The sequence below is a fragment of the Myxine glutinosa genome, chromosome 12, assembly GCF_964187855.1.
Source record: "Myxine glutinosa chromosome 12, kmMyxGlut1.1, whole genome shotgun sequence".
Taxonomy (NCBI): Eukaryota; Metazoa; Chordata; class Myxini; order Myxiniformes; family Myxinidae; genus Myxine; species Myxine glutinosa.
In genome coordinates, this window is record NC_136272.1 from 96399008 (window position 1) to 96410329 (window position 11322).

Here is an 11322-nt window from a genome sequence, read left to right on the forward strand (position 1 = left end):
ACCCTTCAGAATTACCCTTTTAGAATTACCCTTTAGAATTACCCATTAGAATTATCCTTTAGAATTACCCTTTAAAGAATTACCCTTCAGAATTACCCTTTTAGAATTACCCTTTAGAATTACCCATTAGAATTACCCATTAGAATCACCCTTTAGAATTACCCTTCAGAATTACCCATTAGAATTATCCTTTAGAATTACCCTTTAGAACCCTTTATAATTATCCTTTAGAACCCTCTAGAATTACACTTTAGAATCAAACATGGTGGATTATAAAGGTTCTTCTTCTTCGTTTTTCACAGGTGGATGGACGGATGGAAGGAAGGACATAGCCAAACATAGAAACAGCTTCACTGGTTAAAAATCATCTCATTCATCTTTGCGCATGTGAAAAAAATATGAATGAATGATCATGTGCGATCGGGCCAAATTCAGAGCCAAAGTACTGTTAAACTACAGGTTTGTTTTCCGATTCATGTTCAAAATATACAATGTAACTGAAATTAAGTTGTTACTCGATCATAAACTGACGTTTGTAGAACCGACATGAACCAAGAACAGCGCGTTTTGCTTTGCGTGCCTTTTTGCGGGTTTTTTGCGGGTTTTGCGGGTGAAAACCTTTTTGCTGAGTCATGCAAGCAGTGGATTTGTACATTGAAAAGCACGATACGTTTTCGGCCGGGGAAAAACCCCCCACATTAAATTATCAACCTGCATATCTATTTGTCAAATTCTTTACAAGTGACTGCGAGATCGTGGTATCTTATTCTTTGGCGGTTTATTGCGTTCATTGTTTGGCCTTATTGTTTTACCTACAATTAGTTGTGGAAGAAATTGTGACATTTGCTCAGGGTCGTCAAGGAATGTAAATGCGGAGTAGAGCAAAAGGAAGTTCGAACTGCTTCTGGATATGTCCAGAGCTATTTTGTGGTTTCTGGCTCCATCTGATTATAGAACTGTCTCGGATTTACAAGTGCTTTACTAGGCGGAGGGGATTTCGGTAATGTTCGTGAACCGAGTATACAAGTGAATAATAAAGCAGAGGTGAGCCAAGTGGGAGAGGGAGAAGGGTGAGTCACCATTTGCTTTGCTGTGTACAGTGAGTGACCCGTGTCGGCGTGTTCATGTTTTATGGTATAAATAAATGCAAGCTTGTACTACGTCGGACATCGGTCAAAGAACGTTGGGTTTTGTGACACTATTACTCGTTGCAAAGATGGGTGGGGAACTGCCTGGCACATTACATGGTGTCAGTTAAAATACAGATAAGAGCAGAATTATAAGGGATTTGCATTCTCAGTTTCTAGGAACTGAAGTCATTTCATAATTACCATGGGATATCATTAGCAGGTCGTCAGTAAAAAAAAGCTGCCTTATTTATAGCATGCAGGAGGGGGTAATGTACCCCTTCTTGCCATGTGTACACATAAAATGTGAGGAAAATACACAGTGCTGTTGATGTAATGTGCTCAGGGCGTCTAGACTTGACAATGAAATAAAAAGCATGAAAAAGCCAAGCCACCTTTACATCCTACAAACAAAATATAAAACTTACATATTTTGCTCTGCACAGATTTTGTCAAATTATGTTATGTGTCATATTCCATGCTGTTTTAAACTTGCAATTGTCATGTTTTTCAGCATGCATAGTAACATTTCTGCTTCCCACCCTTCCCCCTCCCCCTCCTGGATCCCCCACCTTCCTTCTTCCCCTCTGCACTGTAGTCTCCATATGTGGGTGAGTGGGTGAGCGGGTGTGCGGGTGTGCGTGTTTTCTGCTTCACCGGCCAAACCATCTGACCCACAGAGCTCTCAATTGGCATCAAGTGACCATTACTCCAGAATGGTTTTGCACTTTGACTTTACCCCACCCCAACACCCCCATGCCCCCCTCAACCTCACCCCTTCCAAACTCCACCCCAAACTCAGGTTCACCTGGGCAACCAGATAACTCTCCCACGCCAATTTCTACCTCCACAGCCCCTTCCCCCTACCCTCACCAAACTCCTCCAGATTCCCCCCTGATCCCATTCACTCCCCAACAACCTGCGTCCCCCACTCCCTCACAACACCACCCCCTGCCCCACACATACTCAGAATTCCCCAGGCATAGAACAGGTATCTTATCAAGTTATATCAAAACGGGCAAGCATGTGCTATGCATGTACGCATGCATGCATGTGCTATCTCCCAAATTCTACATCGTCATCAAGGTGTATAATCCCTCAAAAACTTCACATTTTCCCCTAAATATATTTTAGCGCAAGTGTAACAGCCTCAAGTACATCCATTAATACAATCACGTGTAACATAGATAAACCACGCAGGAAACGCGTCATCTTGCCTGCACATCCGTGTAATCACTTGGTCGGTTTGCCTGGAGAATGCACAGAACAATGCGATTTCATTTTTAAACATACGTTTTCCACCAGATTTGTTTTCATTTCATGTGGAGCACTTCAAGGGACCTCTAAAAATGGAAATATAAGTTGAGTAGACCCAATAGAAGACAATCGAATTGTTCACAAATTTACATTTTTACTCAGCACAAAAACGGCCACAAATATTTACCTTGAAATAGTATTCGGTCTAGAAAAGTGAAAATCGAGCAGGAAATGGTGAAATCTGCAAAGCTGCAGTTCAACATGGTGGAATTCCAAACACAAACACGATGAATTCCAAGGGAGCGCTGTCTCCTGTAATCGCCTTGCAGAAATTAAATAAAGGCACAAATGCTGGCGTTTATAAGCATGGTGATGTATACAGGAATACAGCGATTCATACATACGAAGATCAGCCTGGTGTTGGCTTAGCGGTTAGGGTGCCAGCTTGGGATCCTAGGATCCTGGGTTTGAATCATGGCCAATCGCCGAATTAACGACAGGGGGGTTAACTCAGCCTGTCATCCTTCCGAGGTCGGCAAATTGAGGACCAGTTCACTGGTAATTCTCTGCATGTCGCAAGAGGCAGCTAACAGGGTTGGCAGCAGGAAGCCATCAAACATGGCTTCAAAAAGGGGACCACAGTGCCCGAAAAAGGCCAACCCCCGCGGAGCGGGGGAAAAAAATCGCCTCTAAAGGCGGTTCTTTCTTTGTACATAGGAAGATCTGTTATATTACCATTCGTAGATATGAAGCTTTATGTTGCAGAAACCGACCTGTTCTGAGGCAAGGCATACTTGAGTTGAGTAGACAAAATGGCGGAATTAACATCCAAAGCAGCGCGACTTGAATACAGGCTGACCAAAGGTAAGCCTGTTCGCGTAAACGATTTTCACAATCACACAAAAACACTCAGTTTTCGTTCATGCAACATGCAACACCTTGGAGTTCCCTTAGTATGCATGCAAAGTTTGGGGTCACTAGGTTCCATGGTTTTGGAATTATGGAAGAGACTAACACACGTACGTACGCACGCATGCACGCACGCACACACACACACGCATACACACACACACACACACACACACACACACACACACACACACACACACACACACACACACACACACACACACACACACACACACACACACACACACGTAGAACGAAGCTGATCCTGAAAACATACATCTCCCCAAAAACAAAATTAAAAAGCCATAAACCAGCTCGCAGTACCAGTGTTCCAATATAGCTGCGGAATAATAAACTGGCCCCAATCAGAAATCAACAGGTTAGACATCAAAACAAAAAAACTCCTGAAACCATCCGCAAAATGTTTTACAAAAAACAGTGTATCCTTAGAATGTACGTGCCGAGACGAGAGGGAGGAAGCGGCCTGATGGAACTCAACCAGATGCACAGAGCGACGAGTGTAGGAAAAGATGAGTATGTGAAATGTTCAACAGACTATCGGATGCCATTTGTAAACTAAAACGCCACGCAGTAGAGCGCATACTCCCGCCGTGGGTTTAGTTGGAATAATACGTTTTGTTTAACATCCCCTCTCCCCAAAACAATAAATGAAAAAGAAAGTAGGCCCTAACTGTCAGATAATTTATTTTGATATATCTCGGAATTAGAGGAGAAAAACATCATTTAAGAATAAGAATAAAAGCTTTAATGCAGTAAAACAGAAAAAATCTTTCCCAAAAAAATTCCCCAAAAAAATTCCTGGATCCAGAATAATATCCTGAGCTTCACCAAAAACTAATCAATTCTTCCTTATTCCAAGGGCAATCATCCCACCAACTTTCATCCAAATCCATTCAGAACTTTTCCAGATATCTTGTTCACAAACACACGAACATACGAACACACACACACACACACGGACGGACACGATCGAATGCGTTACTCCCTGGCGGGAGTAATAAACCTGAAAATCGCAGAGCCAGAACCAGAATTATTTATTTGGTCTGGGAAGCCCATGTGAGGTTTCTTCTTCTTCAGCCTCTCACAACCCTGGGTGAATATGCGATATTTTTTTTAAAAGTTGGAATTCTGCCAAATCTGTTTTATTCGTTTCTTAATATACCTCAGCCATTGACAAATCTGTAACTAAGTCTTTACAAGTTCATCAAATACTGACATTGCGAATGACATTCGCTGAGCTAAATGTTGATCTCTTCTGAGGTTTAAAAAAAAATGTTTTAAAGCATTATACGGATCAAACGATACATTTTATGAAACGGCGAAACCTAATACACACTTTGGTGGTTTTAAAATGACAGAATATGTCTTTATTAGAAAGAAAAAAAAATGAACATTGAATACGACGCTGCTAAAAAAAATACACCGCTCTAACGCATAACCACGAGTTTAAACTATATTTACAACAAATATGAAAACTATTTTCATATCACAATGTTAAATATCGAATATATAGAAGATAATGTTAAAAAAAAATGAGCCCTATCTTCCAATGGTAAGAAAATCCTTCAAAAAATTCCTGGATCGGGAATAATATCCTGAGCTTCACCAAAAACTAATCAATTCTTCCTCATCCCAAGGGCAATCATCCCACCAACTTTCTTCCAAATCCGTTCAGAACTTTTCCAGATATCTTGTTCACAAACACACGAACACACACACACACACGGACACACACACACACGGACACGAGTGAATGCATTACTCCCTGGCGGGAGTAACAAACATGAACACAATAAACCTGAAAAAGTATCCCTAACTCACTCTGCAAAAATTTCCAAAAACAGGTGCGAATAGAAGATGCCACACAGGTATATGAAGCAGCAACAAATACAGCCCGAACAATTGCAAAAAAAGACAAAAGAAATACATAAAAATAAATATCAAAAAATATACAACAACTACTGAGAGAATGACAAAAGAGCAGGATTTTTTTTTTTTTTTAAATGGACAGAGAGGGGATAGACAAAGAAGGCTCATTGGAATGACTAAGACAAGGTCAGCTCAACTGGGACAGCGAACGAATCATAATAAATGCCCAAGATCAAGGACACAACACCAATTGATTTTAAAAGATGGCGGGACTGAGCCAGCCGGACAAGTGTACATCCGGAGATGGATACTTTAGGTCCTGGGAGGGCTCCATTCCACCTCCTGAAACCCGCAAATGGAGATAACCAACGACACACACACACACACACACACACACACACACACACACACACACACACACACACACACACACACACACACACACACACACACACACACACACACACACACACACACACACACACACACACACACACACACACACACACACACACACACACACACACACACACACACACACACACCCTTGTATTATTTATATAGGAGGAGACTAGCATATACTAGTAGGAATATACATATACTAGCAGGAGTACCTGGCGTTGGGGGAGGGGAGGGGAGGAGGAAGGGAGGTGGCAGAAGAGGGATGGGGTGAGGAAGGGAGTGGGGGCAGTGGAAGGGGGTTCATCACCTTTTCGTTGAATATATGCTGGTGAATGTGCCGTTCATCACGTTTCTGAGTTAAGTGTGATGCTGATCAGGAAGAAGATGAAGCCTCACTACCACCTTCGTACACTTCCGGAATTGTTTGATTTATTTGTGTTCAAATGTCTGGTGATTGTTTTGTAATTATTTATGCGAATGTGTACTTGTATATAACTGTCATTCATTTAAAAAAGGCTTAGGCAATATCGAGCGGTTTTTTTTTTTAATGCAAAAAAACGAACTTTTCTTTTTCAATTTTTTTTATTTATTATTTTGGCCTAAAACACTCCCAGGCACTCACTGATCAACCTCTGAAAGTTTGACAAAGATCCATTCAGCCATCTCTGAGAACAATGGCGACAAACAAACACGCAGACAGACCAACGGCTCTCTTATATAGTAGACTAGCTGAATGCACCGGCGTTGCCCAGGTTCTTTTTGAATGAATTGAATCTTCTGTACATAGGTCTCACGCGAGCCCAGTTCATGCTCAACGATAAAAATAAAAAAAAGGAATAAAATGCGGCCATGTGAAGCAGCGGAGTTTGACTATCCGGCCGCGGCCACATTTCGTTCATTTACTACTATAATTCAGCTTTTACTCGCGGCTGTAGACGATTGACTACTATAATTCAGCTCAGCTTTTAATTGCGAAATGGGCCCAGCCCGGCCGAAGGGGCTTCGACCGACCTCACCACGTAGCCTATAGCCTTCCTGGGGCCCGTCCCGACATTTTTTGTTCTTTTTGAATGAATTTACTACTATAATTCAGCTTTTACTCGCGGCCGTAGAAGATTGACTACTATAATTCAGCTCAGCTTTTAATTGCGAAAAGGGCCCAGCCCGGCCGAAGCGGCCTCGACCGGCCTCGCCACCTAACCTATAACCTTCCCGGGGTTATATAACCTGTGTGTGTGTGTCTGCATGTGTATGTGTGTCCCAGTGTGCGTGTGTGTGTGTGTGTGTGTGTGTGTGTGTGTGTGTGTGTGTGTATGTGTCCCCCTGTGTGTGTCCATTTGTGTCCCTGTGTGTGTGTGTGTGTGTGTGTGTGTGTGTGTGTGTGTGTGTGTGTGTGTGTGTGTGTGTGTGTGTGTGTGTGTGTGTGTGTGTGTGTGTGTGTGTGTGTGTGTGTGTGTGTGTCCCGACATTTTTTGTTTCAGAGGTTTCCTCCTATCTTTCACCGTTCAGGAGATTTGTGCGTGCAGACAAACAAACAAACAAAAACTTTCTTTTATATATATATAGATAGATAGATAGAAGATAGATATACATATACTAGCAAAAGTACCCGGGTAACAATGCAGCGCTTCATGGCGGGAATATGACATATGCAATCTGGGTCCATGACCTAGATCCTAGAAGGAATTTAAAAAACAGATCGCAAGTACAGTGGAGCAGTGGCATATCGAGGAAATATGACGCTCGGGGCAAGATGTCAAATTGCCGCCCCACGTAACTTCCCATTATTCTGAATGGTGTGTGTGTGTGTGTGTGTGTGTGGTGTGTGTGGTGTGTGGTGTGTGTGTGCGTGAGTGTCCGTGTGTGTGTGTGTGTGTGTGTGTGTGTGTTGTCCAATGTGTTTGTGTCTGTGTGTGTGTGTGTGTGTGTGTGTGTCCGTGTGTGTGTGTCTGCATGTGTATGTGTGTCCCAGTGTGTGTGTATGTGTGTGTGTGTGTATGTGTCCCCCTGTGTGTGTCCATTTGTGTCCCCGTGTGTGTGTGTGTCCCCGTGTGTGTATGTGTGTGTGTGTGTGTGCCCCTGTGTGTGTGCGCCCCCATGTGGATGTGTGTGTGTGTGTGTGTGTGTGTGTCCGTGTGGGTCCCTGTGTGTGTGTACCCATGGGGGTGTGTGTGTGTGTGTGTGTGTGTCCGTGTGGGTGTGTGTGGGTCCCTGTGTGTGTCCCCATGGGTGTGTGTGTATATATATATATATATGTGTGTCCCCCCACCCCCGTGTGTGTCCATTTGTGTTCCCGTGTGTGCCCCTGCTTGTGTGTCCGTGTGTGTATGCGCAGTGTCTGTGTCAGGGCTGTAACCTTTTTACCATTTGAGTTTTGTCATCAAATTTCACCAAAGCTTTATTATGAAAATATGAAGAAGGTAAATTAATAATTTTGTCAAAAGGTCAACGGTCAGCACCACATAAAATCATCAATTTTCATGCGATTGACCTGAAATTTTAATAATTTGCATATTGGGTCAATTAATTTGTTCACCAATCAAAAGCTAGAAACAGATTGTTGTTTTTTTTAGATCTAAAGCTCAAAGGTCAAGGCTGCATAAAATCATCAATTTTCATTTTGTATTTTTAAAAACTCTTTTCGTTACATTGAGCCCGAAGAAGAAGAAGAAGAAGCGGAAGCAGAAGAGGGAGAGGAGGAAGAAGCAGAATAGGAAGAAGAAGCAGAATAGGAAGAAGGAGAGGAAGGAGAGGAAGGAGACGAAGGAGAAGCAGAAGATTATGTCTGATTACAAACAGACTCGGACGGGCTTTGCATTTTCAGATGCTTTCTGGTGTAGTAGTTGCAACTGGTCCTGCTCCACCCTTCCCCTCCCTCCCCACCCCTTTATTACATTTCCGCAAACGGTTAAAACCCACAATGCGATAAGCTCCACAAACTCTTCATCCGAACCGATCTTCAAAATTCCAACTTCAGAATTGACTAACAGTAACAGCTGTCCTAACTACTAAAATAGTGTTCTTTGCTAAAAACGTTTCATTCAAAAACGAGTCTCAAGTTCCCATGGAAGTAAGAATCAAGTTAAAAACGATTATTAAGTTAAGTTTAATATGAAAATACGCATTGCGTAGACTCATAGACAGTGACTGGAGAATAAGGACATCACATAGAGTGACTGCGGAGAATAAAGACATCACATAGACAGTGACTGTGGAGCAAAACGTCACACAGACAAAGTGACTGTGGAGAATAAGGACATCACATAGACAGAGTGACTGTGGAGAATAAGGACTTCACATAGACAGAGTGACTGTGGAGAATAAGGACTTCACATAGACAGAGTGACTGTGGAGAATAAGGACTTCACATAGACAGAGTGACTGTGGAGAATAAGGACATCACATAGACAGAGTGACTGTGGAGAATAAGGACATCACATAGACAGTGACTGGAGAATAAGGACATCACATAGACAGACTGTAGAGAATAAGGACATCACATAGACAGTGACTGTGGAGAATAAGGACATCACATAGACAGAGTGACTGGAGAATAAGGACATCACATAGACAGTGACTGGAGAATAAGGACATCACATAGACAGACTGTAGAGAATAAGGATATCACATCGACAGTGACTGTGGAGAATAAGGACATCACATAGACAGTGACTGTGGAGAATAAGGACATCACATAGACAGTGACTGGAGAATAAGGACATCACATAGACAGTGACTGGAGAATAAGGACATCACATAGACAGACTGTAGAGAATAAGGACATCACATAGACAGTGACTGTGGAGAATAAGGACATCACATAGACAGTGACTGGAGAATAAGGACATCACATAGACAGACTGTAGAGAATAAGGACATCACATAGACAGTGACTGTGGAGAATAAGGACATCACATAGACAGTGACTGTGGAGAATAAGGACATCACATAGGCAGTGACTGGAGAATAAGGACATCACATAGAGTGACTGTGGAGAATAAAGACATCACATAGACAGTGACTGTGGAGCAAAACGTCACACAGACAAAGTGACTGTGGAGAATAAGGACATCACATAGACAGTGACTGTGGAGCAAAACGTCACATAGACAAAGTGACTGTGGAGAATTAGGACATCACAGACAGTGACTGTGGAGCAAAACGTCACATAGACAAAGTGACTGTGGAGAATAAGGAAGGTTGAAGAAGAGCAGAGATTAAAGGTTCACTGAGGAGAAAACGGAAAGATGGATCTGTCGAACTTAATGTCAAACAAAAGCATATCAATATGCACACATAACCCATTGGCATTAGTTAGACATCGGAATAACTCGCAAAAGACAAGTCAGAGGTACATGGATAAACCGACAGATAAATGAGGGAAATAAGCGTTTTAAAACAGCGACACGCGAAGCAAAAGCAGGAACAACATGCTAGGCCTAAGCACACGTTTAACAATAAGACTTAAGAGGTTCGTTCGTTCGTGTTTCCCACTCCCACCAAGAGGCCTCGAAAGCCCGACGACCCGAGCACATCGGTTTGCCAGCTCCCACAAGGTTGTGAATCCTTACTGTTCGTGTTAGCCGCCACTTGCTTTTGTTTGCGCTTTTGTTTTAGGTCAAAACAGCACGCACCGCACAACGCCGAGAACACGCGAACGCCTGCACTTACTGCGCAAGCGCAGGAAACGATGCGAGCCGGAGGGGGAGGGTGTCACATGGGTGGGTGCTGACGTCACACCAGGTAAACCACTAAGAAATTGGAATACAGCCCAAACAATAACCGTCACCTGGCAAAAATGAAATTACTTTTTTAAAACATCCTGCTGAATATACTTTATAAATACATAATTAATATAAATTTTCCTTGTGATCTTAAATGTTACACCACTTACACCAATCTTAAACTTCAAATGGTGGGAGTAGAGCAAAAGGGGATAGGGGCAGTATAACTCAATAAGTGTATAACAAAGGGGAAAGAGGGTACAACAAAGGGCGAGTATCAACAAAGGGGAGATATCAATAAAGGGAGGAGTACAACAAAGGGGGAAGTACAAAAAAAAGGGGAGATACAACAAAGAGGGGAGTATCAACATATGGGGAGTACAACAAAGGGGGAGTATCAACAAAGGGGAGATATCAATAAAGGGAGGAGTACAACAAAGGGGGAAGTACAAAAAAAAGGGGAGATACAACAAAGAGGGGTGTATCAACATATGGGGAGTACAACAAAGGGGGAGTATCAACAAAGGGGAGATATCAATAAAGGGAGGAGTACAACAAAGGGGGAAGTACAAAAAAAATGGGAGATACAACAAAGAGGGGAGTATCAACATATGGGGAGTACAACAAAGGGGGAGTATCAACAAAGGGGAGATATCAATAAAGGGAGGAGTACAACAAAGGGGGAAGTACAAAAAAAAGGGGAGATACAACAAAGAGGGGAGTATCAACATATGGGGAGTACAACAAAGGGGGAGTATCAACAAAGGGGGAGTATCAACAAAGGGGGAGTATCAACAAAGGGGGAGTATCAACAAAGGGGGAGCACAAACAAAGGGGGGAGTACAACAAAGGGGGAGTACCAACAACGGGGGGAGTACTAACAAAGGGGGAGTATCAACATAGGGGGAGTATCAACATAGGGGGAGTACAACAAAGGGGGAGTATCAACAAAGGGGGAGTATCAACAAAGAGGGTGTATCAACAAAGTGCAAAGTACAACAAAGACGGAGTAT

The 11322-nt window shown here is 42.6% G+C and overlaps 1 protein-coding gene across 3 annotated transcripts in view; it reads right to left on the bottom strand.

Moving 5' to 3' along the window:
* LOC137437647 (SUMO-specific isopeptidase USPL1) overlaps positions 1-10267 on the bottom strand; it is an 83215-nt gene extending 72948 nt beyond the window's left edge. The window contains exons 1-2 of one of the 3 annotated variants that reach the window (XM_068132125.2): positions 10157-10260; positions 2345-2377 (exon numbers count right to left, since the gene is read on the bottom strand). The gene's annotated coding sequence lies outside the window, so the exon portion shown is untranslated. Of the gene's footprint in view, positions 1-2344; positions 2378-10085 lie in introns of all 3 variants that reach the window. The other 2 variants (XM_068132124.2, XM_068132126.2) reach the window with 2 other exon arrangements.
* Between the last annotated feature and the right edge of the window lie 1055 nt (positions 10268-11322).